The sequence below is a fragment of the Furipterus horrens genome, unplaced genomic scaffold (genome assembly GCF_987537825.1).
Source record: "Furipterus horrens unplaced genomic scaffold, mFurHor1.1.pri manual_scaffold_6, whole genome shotgun sequence".
In the NCBI taxonomy this organism is placed as follows: domain Eukaryota; kingdom Metazoa; phylum Chordata; class Mammalia; order Chiroptera; family Furipteridae; genus Furipterus; species Furipterus horrens.
In genome coordinates, this window is record NW_028327176.1 from 13,671,917 (window position 1) to 13,686,174 (window position 14,258).

The following is a 14,258-nucleotide window of genomic DNA, read 5'->3' on the forward strand; positions in this document are numbered from 1 at the left end:
TGTTTTTAACATTGAAACACCTGATGTTCATATTCGTCAGGTAATTACATTTATGTATTCTACATTTCAACATGTCTCAGCCACTACGTACGTTCCTGACTCCTTCCAAGAAGCCATGAAGAGTTTTCACAACCCTTTCATCATACACCAAAATAGCTCTTGAAGTTAATTATATTTAGAGTTAAGGTTCTGTGCCAAACACCTAATGTCTAAACGTTAATTATTTTTTTCTAGGTATTAAGAGTGCAGTATAAGCTGTAAAGTACATGTCAAAACCTGGTCCCTGCCCCAAGGCTTACCATATAAATTACAAAAACAAATCAATTCAGACTACACACTACATCAAATCAAAAGCAAGGCTAAACTTGAAAGACACAAAGTTCAGGGATGTTTTTGTAAACCCCTAAGAAATTGCCAACATTCTAAACAGAATTTGTTGGTTTGAGGATAGAATTTTATATTTTTGTTTTAATCTTCTCACAATGTCACTGTTCCAGGAAAGAACATTTAACTTAAGAGGAGAACACTAGAATTGTAAAACAGTTTCCGTTATTCTTTTGTTATTCTCTTTAAAATGACTTAGTTTGGCCCTGGCCAGTGTGGCTCAGTTGGTCAGAGTGTCTTCCCATAAACCGAAGGGTTGTGGGTTTGATCCCTGGTGAGGGCACATGCCTAGGTCGTGGGTTCATACAGGAAATAACCAAATAACTTTTCTCTCCCCCCACCTTCCTCTCTCTAAAAGCAATGAAAAATGTCCTCTTGTGAGGATTAAAAAATAATAATTTAGTCTGAAACCTTTTAAAATTTCTCCCCCCACAACTGCGTAAATTCTAGGAAGCCTATTTCAAAGTGTGATAAAAATTCTGTTGCTTCAAAATGGACTGTCTACAACATTGAGCAAAAGAAGCCAAGCACAGATGGGTGAATGATTCTACTCACATAAAACCTAGAAGCTGGCAAGTTTACGGTGTATGTATTTTACCACCTGTAAATTATACCTCAATAATTAAGAAAAATGGTCTGTAATCAGATAAGATCGTTTCACAGAACTGAAAATCAGACACAGATAGAGAATTTTATTTTCCTTAAATTTCCTATTTTGAATGTAATGAAGCTTTTCTAAGTATTTTGAGTAATCTGATCTTACCAAATTACCTGGGTCAGTGTGGGTAGTCACGAATGACAAGATATTTATTTGATTAGTTATTATGGCTCACATTGGCCAGACTCAGTTTTCATCTTTAAGGCCATTGCTGCCACTCCTCTTCAAACAAGCAAGTGGGTTCTCTTTTCTAAAGAGTTATGTTATTTATTTATATTACAGACTCTTGAAGGAATCTAGTAAGACTGTGTAAGTTGCACCCTAGAAATCCATGGCCAACGCAGAGAGCAGGGGTGCACTGCATGCAGAAGGAACAATCACAGGATCCAGGAGGATCACACAGTGTATCTGACTGTAAAGTAGAAATTGACTTACTAGTTTACATCTTCATATATTGGGAAACTATTCTTTCAAGATCAAGTATTTTGGAAGTTTTTACTTATGCATATTTAATACAAAAAAAACAAAGAAATTATTAATGCTGTAATATAGAGAGATGAATTAATTGTAGAACAGAAAGAGCATAGACTAGTCAGGAATCAAATTCTAGCCCTTCCACTTTCTAAATATGTGATCCAGTTTTTCTAAACTTCAGGGTTTTTTTGCCTATGAAATGAGGTTTATAATTCCTGACATACACTGTTATCTTTAAGAAAAAAGACTATGTATAGATGAGTGCCTGGAGTACTCAGCAAACAACGGTGGTGGTGATGATCAAGTGTGAGGCGAACTGGATACTAGCCATTCTCAGCACTTATGGCTGAATGGCTTTGTTGAAGTCCTGTGGTTTTTAGTTACGAGAAAAGCCAAAAATATCCACCTGTTGTGGAACGGCTTCTGGCTTTAATTTGCAAGCAGTCCGTTTTTTATTTTTCTTGACTTTCTATGTGGTTCTACTGAATTAAGTACTTTCAAATTACAGGTACTAGAAAAGAAAAAAAAATCTATTTACTGGATACACATAACACAAAAGGAAAAAACAAAACAAAACAAAGAGAAATGGCAAGTAGCACCAAACACCTAATCCCAATCTCCATCTCAGTCCAAGGCAGAAAATGCTCCTGGTCTGGTCAGTCCTCCTGAGGTTAAGTGAGGATGGCAACCAACTTGAGGTTGCTGACCCCACCGGGGCAGTGATTTCATTGCTCTAATTTTTACATGTTCATTTTGTTCTTGGGAAATCAAGACAGGGCAAGTTTCAAACATATAATCTAAACAAGAAAAATGTGCCTCCCATTTGCCTGGGTCTACCTTCTTTTAGTGCTCTGGCACCAGAGCATAGAAGCCTATTCCATCTATCTCTCCCAAAAGTAGGGGTGGAAGCCAGGGTAGGGGCGGTGATCCTTCTTATATTTTATTGGCTCAAGATATCTTCCTTAGGGAGAAGAAAATGGCAATACTGGCAATAAAAACCTTTGTCTGGCCAGACTGGGCCAAGCAGTACAAAATGATCTGATTCATTGCATATTTTAATCTAAAACGTTGTTGCTATCTGTACCCAGAATAGTATGGCTGATATTTCTCTATTAAAAGGGGAAAAGAAAATCAAAACAACTTGACATGGGAAAATGCCCAGCACAAAGCTGACACTTGATTTTACTGCTTTTTCTTCATACCAACTAAAATTTCATGATCACAAACAGAACTTTACCCTGCTTCCCAGGATTGTTTTAAGAATTAAAGGAAATAATAAAATTACTCTGTTAAGTGCAAAATGCCACATAAATATTAGTTAGGTTATTACATAGAAGGAGGTAACTGGTATCATTCCAAGTTTGTGCTGGAGACAGCAACAATAAACTAAACAGACAGCTGAGCAAATCTTCCAGACAGAAAGCAGTCGGACTCTTGAATACATGCTGGATTCCCTTTCGCTGAGCTACACCTGCCAGACTGGAAGCCCCTGGTGCTTTAGTCATGAATGAGCATGTCCTGTCCAGGGCCTTTGGCTCCACCCTGCAGTGCTGGCCCAGGGCCAAGTCTGGGCTAACTTCCCCTCTAGCTTGCCTGGTACTGCCTTTCCGGTACCAGGCCTTGAGCCAGAGTCTCAAGTTTTGCCTGACACAAGTGGCCTAATAATGAAAACACCCCTTCCTCCGTGCTAGGGAATTTCCCTTCCCTCCTCTTTCTTCTAAGTCACTCCTGCTTCCACTCCTCTGTTTCTCATCTGCGCAAGGTCTCCAGAATAGAGTGTGTGAGGTCAAGAAGTGGAGAAAAGACTGAGGGGCATATTTGTCCCGTTGACTATTTCTCTGAATTGAGTCTTACCTGTTCCCCACTAGTGCTAATTCCTTGCTAACTCCTTGTTTCCAGTAGCTGGAATGTAATGGTCCCTTAATTACTACTTACTGAGTGAAGACAAATATCAAATAATGAATCAGCAAACATATGTCAAATGAAGCCTCAGGCCTTTCCTGACCTCCCAACCATCCCAGGCCTGCTTTTGGCCTGCTTCCTTTAAGGTCAAACTAGGGCAGCCTAAACTTGGTTTCCCAGATGGACTTTGATTTTACTCTTTTAGGCACAAAGAAACCACTGTCAGCACATTTATTCTTTTGTGTGAGTTTTGAGAAGAAAAAGGAACTGAAAAAGGGACAAACCTCACTTTCCATCTCTTTTGCAGAAGGGATGGAATCAATGTGACAGTGTGTGTGTATGTGTGTGTCTGGGGGTGGTATGAAGAGATTGTAAGTTTGTGTCATTTTCTATGGAATAGAAGAGATACCCTGTCTGGAAAGCACAGTTGCTGACAGTAGAGGCTGATTAACTCCCGTCAAACTTAGAAGGCAAATGGAGCACAGCTTTAGGGTCCTACCACTCACTACCTCCAGATGCCCTGAGGATCAGGTGGGCCAGGTTTCTCTGGTGTTCAGTGGTGGAACACATACACTGGTAGAGCACAGTTAACATAAACCCCAGATCATATCAAACAGTCAGGTATACATGTAGGCCACTAGACATGCGAAAGGACGCTCAGCATCACTACTCATCAGGGAAACGCAAATTAAAACCTTAATGTGATATCACCTCACACCTGTCAGAAAGACTATCATCAATAAATCAACAAGCAAGAAAAGGAAAGCCTCTTGCACTGTTACTGAGATTATAAATTGATACAGGTATTTGGGAAGACAGTATGGAGTTTCCTTAAAAAAGTTAAGAACTACCATATGACCCATCAATTCCATTTCTGGGTATTTAACCAAAGAAATCCAAAACACTAATTTGAAAAGATATATACACCTCTCTTTTCATTGCAGTATTATTTATAACAGCCAGGATATGGAAGCAACCTAAGTGTTCATTAATAGATGGATGGTAAGGAAGTTGTGGTATATACAAGGTGTGTCTGGAAAAAGAGTTTGTGTGACATCGATGTAACCTGGCAGCCAAGGACAGTGGACTGGAATGTGCATGTATGAACAATGATGACTTCACTGTACTAGTCAGTGGGGGCAGTAGATGACGTTGAGTGAGCATGTGTTCTATGTGGCTGTTGCATTCAAAATGACTGAGTGAGTAGAGCGACAATCTGCATCAAATTTTGCATCAGGCTTAAACTTCCCTCCATGGAAACTATTCAGATGATTCAGAAGGCCACAGAGATGGGCAGCTGGTGATTGGCAGCTTCATCATGACAACTCACTCACTCATGTATCACATCTCGGTCAGTTTTTTTGTGAAACATCAAATCACCCAGGTGACTCAGCTACTCTCTAACCCAGATTTGGTGCCCTGGGACTTCTGGTTTTTCCCAAAACTAAAATCACCTTTGAAAGGGAAGAGATTTTAGACCATTGATGAGATTCAGGAAAATATGACAGGGCATCTGATGACGACTAGGAGAACTGTGTGAGGTCCCAAGGTGCCTGCGTTGAAGGGGAGTGAGGTGTCATTGTCTATGCACTATGTTTCTTGTATCTTGTATCTCCTTCAATAAATGTCTCTATTTTTCACATTACATGGCTGGATACCTTCTGGAAAGACCTCATAGATAATGGAATACAGTATTATTCATGCATAAAAAAGAATGAAATCTTACCATTTGTGACAGCATGGATAGACCTAGAGGGTATTAATCTTAGTGAAAGAAGTCAGGCAGAAAACAATAAATACTGTATGACTTAACTTATATGTGGAATCTAAAAACTAAAACAAGCAAACTCAGCTACTGAGAACAAACTGATTCTTCCAGGTGGGACAGGTGTTGGGGGAATGGGTGAAAAATGTGAAAGGGATTAAGAAGTACAAGTTGCCAGTTATAAAAACTCATGGGGATGTAAAGTACAGCAGAGGGAATACTATAGTCAATAGTCTTGTAATTACTATGCATGATTTCAGATGGGGATCAATTTGTAAAGTATACAAATGTCTAATCACTATGTTGTATATCTGAAACTAATATAATATTGTATGTCAACTGTAATTAACAATAAATAAATTTAACAAGTTCATAAGCTAAAAAAAATTACATGTAATTGGAATGCCAAAGATGAGAAAGAGAATGGGACAGAAGTATTTAAGAAATAATGGCTAAAATTTTTCTTAATTTGATGAAAGACAAATTTAAATATACAAGATTGTAAATGAATACCAAATAGAATACAAAAAAAAAAAAAAAAAATCTATGTTGGCCCTGGCTGGGTAGCTCTGTTGACTAGAGTGTTGACCCGATATGCCAAGGTTGCAGGTTTGACCCACAGTCAGAGCACATACAAAAATCAACCAATTAATGCATAAATAAATGGAACAACAAAGCAATGTTTCTCTCTCTTCTCTCTTCTTCTCTCTCTCTAAAAATCAATTTTAAAAAAGCCCATGCTAATGCACATCATCATAGTCAAATTATGGAATGCCAAAGATAAAGCGCAAATCTTGAGAGCAGCATGAGAAAACAACATATTACTTAGAGGGTAGACTGAGTAGCAATGGGTTGAAGAAAGCTAAGGGGGAGTGATAGAACACAGGATATATATGGTTGGGGGCGGGGGATGATCAGTGCAGAGAAGGAAGCAGATTGAGACAGAATGTTCCCATGGTAAAAGCAGGTTACCAGCAATAGGCCCAGGACTCTAGCCTAAATTGTGGCAGAAATAGGGCAAGAGAAACATAACACACTTAGTCCCCTCCCTGTCCTCTCAACCTTCTCATTCTACGATAATTTCTAATCTTCTTTAGACTTGACAGGTATGTCTACATGTCTTAAGTAGGACTTAGTTCCCCCAGGTATCAGATCTCCAGCTGTTGTTGGAGATCAACAAGAAGTGGTGGGCTTAGGGGAAAACTAAGAAGAGAGATCCAGTTCCAAGGTTTGCTCTCTGAGAAGAGGAAGTCCAAGAACTAGGATGGTGGACATATCACCGATGTGAATCATAAATATTGAAAGAGTAGGACAGGGTGGACGAAGTGGCCTTAAAGTTCTGAATGAAACCCTGGAATATAGTTGCTGTGGTGTTTGGGATACTGTAGGGTCCTCGTTGTAGAGAGGACACCGATTTCCATCACAAGTTGTTCGCTTTTTGGTTTATTTTAGGGAGTCTTTAATTTTTTCTTTATTTATAGACATTCTTTGCCACAAACTTCACTTTAGTCCCACTGAGGGTTTGGCACCTCCTTCAGAGAGAAGACTCAGCCAGAATTGCACCAAGCCAGAACCTAGAAACACAAAGACATTGATCAAATGATGGGAGGGAAATGGAGATTGGCTCTCTGCCTATCAGAAATGGAAAAGGAAACGAACAAAACACGTTTCACCTTCCAGTCCAACTCTCTGGAGCTCTGTGTTGAGAAGGGTTCAGAGGCTTAGACTCTTGGGAACAGCGCTAAGAGGGAACAGCACAATGCAGCGGCGATGTCCGCTGAGAGCATGAGACTGTGTCGCTCACAGCGATGTCCCTCGCTTGGCTGGCCCGTTTGCAGATGACTGGTCCCCGTAGAGAAGGGACCTCCTAGACCAATACGAAGGAGTCAGGCCTCTGTGTCACTGGAGCTCAGACCTGTCTGTCCGGTCTTGGTCAGGTCCTCATGGAAGAGTTGGGAAAAAACGCAGAGTGTGGAGCAGGAAAAACCTGTTGATCGTCATTGACGTTTGCCAAGTTCCTGGCAGGAGCTGACTGGCCAGTTCAGATAGGCCTGGGCTCTGGAGCCCTCCCTCCCGGGCCAGCCTTGCTACCCACACCTGCCCAGCAGGTAAGGGGGAGAGGGAGCCATGGGGTCACTGGGTCTGCACCGACTCCTTTACCTGCATAAGTCACGGGGGTATGCGATTCGAACACTGGACCAGCCCCCGCTCTGCCTCTAAAACCCAACAGACACCTTGGGTCTCGGACCCCCATTTGTTAAGCCTGGAGGAACCACTACTCCTCCTCGAATCCCGATCACACAAAGCCTTTCTCTTAAAGGAGCGCTATGTCAAGTGCAAGCCCTCCAAAGATGGTGGTGACAGGCGCTGACATCTAGTCTGTGGTCAGAGACCAGGACTGTCGCGGCCGTGGGGTGGGGCGCAGCGCAGCTCCTGCAGGCCTGCGGCGTGGGGCGCTCTCTGGCTCGCGGGGAGAGGAGGGTCTTCCTACTGCTCCGCGAGGGCCCGCGCGGGGGTTGCCCTCCTGGGTGGACGGGGGGGGGGGGCAGGGAAGCCCCTATATGTTGGCCTTTTCTGTGTACCATGGAGGCAGGTGAGGAATGCCGGATGGATGCCCATTGGGGACGGTTGGCTCTTTCTGGGGTCCCTGGGGCAGGCCCACAGGCCTGTAACAGACCCAGGAGCAAGGGTGGGCGCGACCTCCTTCTGCCACCGCTCTCCCCCTTCCCAGGGAGTCGTGCTCGCAGAAGGGCCAAGAGCCCTCAGGGCGCGAGGAGGCTCCAGAGAGTGCAGCAGGGACATGCCGCATGCGGGGCCCTCCCCAAAATCTCGGGGTCTCTTGTGGCAGGAAGCGCACCACCCCACCTCAACATGTCACCTCGGGGAGGTGGAGCCAGGTGGGTCGTCGCAGCTCCATGACGGGCTGCTGGTCCCGGCTTCGAGGGAGAGCGGAGCACTTGGGCCAGGCCTAGGGGGTCGGGGCGGGGGGCCCGGGGCTCTGGAGGGGGGGTGAGGAGCTGCGCCCCAGGCGATTTCGAGTTCGCGAGGGTAGGGAGTCGGTGCCCGGCCGCGGGGGGGAGGGCAGGCAGTCAGCTGCCAGGCCCAGCGCCTACCTCCCCGCCCCCCAGCTTCCTGCGGAGGCTGCGGCCGCCATGTTGTTGTGGGGCTGAGGCGGCGCCGCGCAGCCGGAGCGGCCGTGACAGGCTGCGCAACAGGTTCGCTGTCGGCTGCCCGGCGACGGAGCCCGCGGCGGCGGCGGCGGCCGAGCAGAGTCTCCTGGCGTCCGCCCGCGCCCGCGCTGCTGGTACCGAGGGGCGCGGGGTCGCGCGGCGACGTGCTGGAGGCGCGGCGGAGGCGCCAGGTGGGTGAGGCGGCTGCCTGGCTGCGGCGGGACGCGGGGCAGGTGCGGGCGCCGGCGCAGCCGCCGCGGAAGGCTCCGTGGGCCGGGATGGGAGCGGGCGGCGCGCCGCGGAGAACGCGGACGCGTCCCCGGGAGCCTGGGCTACCCCCGAGCTAGGCCCCTGGTGGGCTTGGCGGCGCCGGGCGGAAACCTCGGGCTCCGGGTTCCTGCCCTCAGGTTCCTTCCCCCGCCGCGGGGCCGGGGCCGGGCTGCCCCATCTCGGCTCGGAGCCCCCGGCCGCGGCCTCCCCTGGCAGGTGCGGACGCCGCCGAGGGTCGGGGGTGGGGCATGGCCCCCTCGCCTGTAGGGAGACATCAGAAGAGAGCCCTTTGGGGCGCCTGCACGCTTCCCCGGGGACCCATTTTATTTTCCCGGAGTTGGTTTCCCTTCTAGGTAATGCTTGGGGCGGAATCGGGTGAGCCGCATCCCGGTGCGTCAAAGTAGCCGGAGTCGGGAGAGGCTGGCGGGTGGATGCTCCGCGTCCACCGCGCGCATCGAACCAAAGTTGGGAAATGTCACAATTTGACGTAAGCGTTATCGACTTCCAGGGTACACAGGAAGCACGGAGAGATGCAGCCTCTTAGACCGGAGTAAAGTTTATTGCTAATTATTATTTTTTAAAGGACGCTTGCATGTGCGTGGTACCCAGGTAAACCGAGGCTGAAACTACAGATGGCCTTGCGTTCTGTAAAAAGGGGCCGTCCTTGATCGCTCGGTGATTGCTGATGGCTTCTGGGCTTCATCGGAGGCTTGTATTAATTTTGAAATAGGAACGTTTTTAATAGAGGGAACCACTTTATGCTAGGAATTAAGGTTAACACAAAGAAGGGTTGCCTTACTAAATGCTCTAGTTCGTTGTCAGTGTTTACTTGCTCACCCAGAAATAGGCAAGGTGCTTTGTTTTCATCGGCTTAGTTTACGCCGCATAGACTCTGTACGTTAAGCTTCTTAAGCCTCTCAGGAAAATTATTTGCCTCTCTGCCTGTGCTGGTTTCCTGTGTTGGTCATCAGTGATAAAACCTAAACGCAGTCTAGAAACATTATGGCAATTAAGAATGATGTCCCTCAAATTTTAAAGATAGTAGCAACTCTGTGTACATTTGAGGTTTTTTTTTCTGTGCCTGTGATTCCCTTGTCACCTCCCCTTCCCCAGCTTTATCGAGGTATGATTGACATGTGTCTGTCGTGATTTCAAAAGTGTGTAAGGTGGAAGTTGTTTTTAAAAGCTTAATTTAAAAACAAGCAGAATCGCATGCTTTTGAAGGATAAGGAAAAAATGTGCAATGCTGCTGTTTTAATGTAATATTAATGAGCAGCATTAATCATCCTTTAATGCATGTAATTATCCCTTTCGCACCCCTTTATAATGAAAGGTAGAATTGTCTGAGAAAACCTGACCTGTGCTGAATTATTGAGCAGGGAGGTGCTATTGTTAGTTCAACATATCTCAAGGCTATCATCCTGATCTCCCTTGAAAACAAGGAAATGTGTTAGGCGTGCTCTGGGATTGGAATTATAGTTTAAAATATTTTATTTTCACAAAAATAGAATAGTATAAGGAACCACTATACATACACCCATCACCCAAACTCAGCAGCTTTCAAGATTTTCTTTATGCCTCTTCTTTTTCTTCTTTCTTATCTTTATTGTTCAGTTATTTTTACCCTATATACTTAATATTTCTCTTTTAAAAAGTAGAAAATTTCTTACATAACCTTAGGATACAGTTTCACAAATACCCATTTCTCTAGTAAGACAGAACATTTATAGGCCATCTCCTTTAATGACTTTCTTCAGTATTGAAATATATTTGCCATGCCTGCCCTGTTTTATACGTATTATACATATATTTAAGATATAGTTACCGTAATTGTCTTGTACCATATGCTATGCCCTTTGCTGTTTTACATAATCATTTAAAGCTCACAAAGACTGTGAGTAGTTATTTTCCTCCCATCAGATAGACAAGTGAAATGTTAACCTGCAGGGTAACTGACTACTCCAGGTGTCTGAGCCAGCAGGTACAACAGCCAGCTTTCAAACCTAGGTCCTAACTTCAGCACCTGTGCCGTTATCTGGTACACTCATCTTAGTTCAGAAATTAAAAGCAAAAACAAAAAAAAACAAACAAAAAAACCCCTACTTTTTGGGCATTCAGTAAATATTTGTCGAGTAAATGAATGAAAGTACCTCTTAGTCCACTGACAGATAACTAGCATTTTTATATACTATATTTACTTGTAAAGCATTTATATTAACACGTTTCAGAAATTATTCAGAATAAACTGCATTACTAGAAATGTGAAATATTTATTACCACCTAGCAGTGCATTTGCTTTTTCTTTTTGTATTCTGATCTTTTTAATACCTTACTTATGGAAAAATCTGTGGAACAACTGTTCTTTAAAAAAAGGCAGACTCTTCTGGTGTGCTAATTGTTGAAGGTAGGATTCCCAGTATGAAGTAGGAAGATATTTAGAATTAATTCTGTAAATGAATAGATCTAGAAATGAAGATGCAGAAGAAATGCTGTATTTTTTTTACTTGAGTTGATTTTTGACTTGATACCCTCCTTTAACTCAGAGCACAGTGGCTAATGTTGGAGTCCTGTTGGTTAGCACAGGCTTATGGGTGTTCTTGAGAAGGAGGAACTGAACTGGTGTCAAGGATCTGAAGGCACAGAGGAAGTAGGGGAGGAGGGGAGGAAACTGAGTGAAAATAGGACAGTGAATACATCAAAAAATAATGTATTTTTAAACTCTAAGAGGACAACATATTTCATTTGCAAATGTGTAGTATTTTGAGAAATTCACTTAAAAAGAATTTCATGGCAATGTCAGGACACTGAATGATTTATTGACTTGTGGAGGTATTCAGCAGTGGTTCTGGTAGACATTTAGAGATATATTACCAGATGGTAGACATTTAACTTGTTTCATTTAAGCAGCTGTTTTATATGCATATTTTCTAGATCATTTTCTTCACCAGTGCTTATTCATTTTAGAAAGGTACATGTGGTTTAATAAAAATTTTATTTATTTCCATCATTACTATAGTAGATAAGGGTACAAGCTTTCAAGCTCCCTGCTCTAACACCAAATGGTTCTCACAACCCTTATTTTAATTCTGTAAGCTTGTTTCCTCATCTGTCATGTGGGGATGATGATAATAGTACTTATGTCATAGTATTGTTGTAATATGAAGTGCTTAGCACAGCAACTACTGCTTACTGTGTTTCTAAAGAAGTACCTATTATTATGCCAGCTTGCTTCAATGAGATATTTCAAACTAAACTACACTCCTCTTTTTGGGTTTTTTGGTCATTTTTAACTTAGTGAAAGGTAAAGAAATTAGGGTTCCCTCCCCCCCCTTAAACTTTATTCTTACATTCAAAACAATCCATATAAGAAGACTGGAAAATAGAGTAGAAGAACTGACCCACAATTTTATCTCCCAACAAAGAATATGCCTTTTAATCCCCCTCATTTGGGATTGGAGGCACCAAAAACAGTCTAAAGAGAAGTTCTCTACCTGAAACAAACAAACAAACAAACAAACAAACAAACAAAACCCAAAAGAACACCTGCCACTTTGGATTATCTCTTCAAAGTCTTTGAATCCAGGTGCTTAAATAACTTCCCTTTTTGGGGAAGAGTGCTTGACTCCTGTGAGGTTGATAATGGGAGAGAATGGTCGACAATGTCAAATTGCAATCCTGCATAGATAAAGACCTAGCAGGATCAGCTCTGACAGTTTGGAGGGCACTGATAATTGTTGGTTTATTATTTGGACACTTCTATCATCCTTCTCCTTCCCACTTGACTGCATAAATATAAGGATTAAGTAGGTCAAGTTAATACATCCCATAATTTATGTAACATTTAGTGAGTATAAAATACTTTTGGTAACTGTGAGAACTTCCAGAGCAGTGTAATCTACCAAGAATGATGCGGACTGGGAATGCACGTGTAGCATTCATTCCCTGTGTGCGGCTAGTCCTGCAAACCCGAACAGAGAAGAGGCCCTTTGCTCACTTCATCGGCATGTTCATTTCTTGGTTATTTCTAAGAATTTCTTATATGTAAAGAATAGTGACTCTTTGCCAGATAGGTGTGAATTTTTTCCAGATTTATTTGTTTGTTTTGTTTTTAGATTTTTATAGTACCTCCTATGTATAGTCCTATTTTAATTCATTGTATTTATTAAATCATTTAATTTTTACAACATTCCTGTGAGGTAGCTGCTATTTTTAGCTCTATTTACAAAGTCGTCTGACATCGCCTTTTAAAATTCTCAGCTTTTAATTCTTAAAAATCTATTTTCTCTTCATAGCCTACTGGTTTATGCATACCTATTGTTTAGTTCTTCGTTTCTTAGTCTGGGAGTCTTTCCTCTGGGATTTCTCATCTCACAACTTTCTAGTTGCCTAAGGTGAGGTTAGGTGCCCATCTCCTGTCCTTTATAGCACTAAAGGAATCCTAAGTTAGGGCTTGCTCTTCTGTATTTCCCGCTTTAATTTTATGCAGGTGTTACTCATCTTACGACTTGGTAAACATTTGATGATTTGAATTAAAGGTGCTAAGGGTGCTATTAAGAAGAGAATATACCTTCCAAGTGCAAAGTAAAATAGGGAAACTTCCACGGAGGAAGTTACGCTGGAGCTGTGCTCCGAAGGCCAGCTGGGAGGGAGGGGGAAAGGGAGGGGCCCAGGGACTAAAACTGAGGGAAAACAGACTTGGAAATTTCACATTCTGGAACAGTCTGTCATTTAGAGTGGTTTTGGGGATTGTTCATCTTGCCTCTGGGAAAAGCCTGACAAAATAAATCCCTCTTTCATCCCAGGATACCTTTTCTAGTATTCAGAAAACCTTAATTTTCCTTCCACATTTCTTCTCACGAAACGGCTGAATTTCTCATCTGACTCCCCCCTTCTTTCAGTGTAATGGGGGAAGTTGGAGTGTCCCGAAGTGATCTCGGTAAGATTCTGAAATGGCCAGGGAAGAGAGTAAACCCTGAAGCTTTCCTCTCTGGAGACTTCAGGTTCCGTTCCCACCTTTCCTCGCCTCTTAACACATTTGATTAGACCTCAGCCTCTTTTCTCTCAAGCCTTCACTATGTTTGTGTTCTTCTAGCTGTGATAATTAATTTACTGGTTTGCTTTTGAGGTGTACTGACTGCTAATCTTAAAGAAGACTGGGTGAGCACTTTATATATTAACAATATAATTTATTTGTCATTTAAAGTAAATATTTTCCTCTTTAAATTTAACTTTATTTCTCATTATGTAACACAATTTTTTCATTATGAAAATAATACATACTGATTGAAGAAACTTTGTAAGACAGGGGAAAAAAGGAGGAAAAAGCCATTTTAAGTCCAACAACCAATGACATGTGTTGGTGTTCCCTACCCACCCGTCTTTTCATTTTGTTTATTACATGTATATTATTGCACATGTTTTACAATACAGCATTGTGGCTAGGAACATGGCTTTTGCTGTCTGATTTTAGTTCCAGTTTAGCCTTTTATTAGCTTTGTGAGTGTATCTCACTAAGCCTGTTTTCTTTAAAAAGTAGAGATTTTGTAATAGTATTTATGCGTAGGGTTGTTATGAGGGTGAAGAGATAATATACAATATGTTTAATATGACCCTTACATAATAAATTCTCTGCGAA

General features: G+C 42.7%; 1 protein-coding gene across 1 annotated transcript in view; it reads left to right on the forward strand.

Annotated features, from left to right (window-relative positions):
* Positions 1-8,324: 8,324 nt before the first annotated feature.
* ITSN2 (intersectin 2) overlaps positions 8,325-14,258 on the forward strand; it is a 120,880-nt gene continuing 114,946 nt past the window's right edge. The window contains exon 1 of the mRNA XM_090280983.1: positions 8,325-8,544. The gene's annotated coding sequence lies outside the window, so the exon portion shown is untranslated. The remainder of the gene's footprint in view (positions 8,545-14,258) is intronic.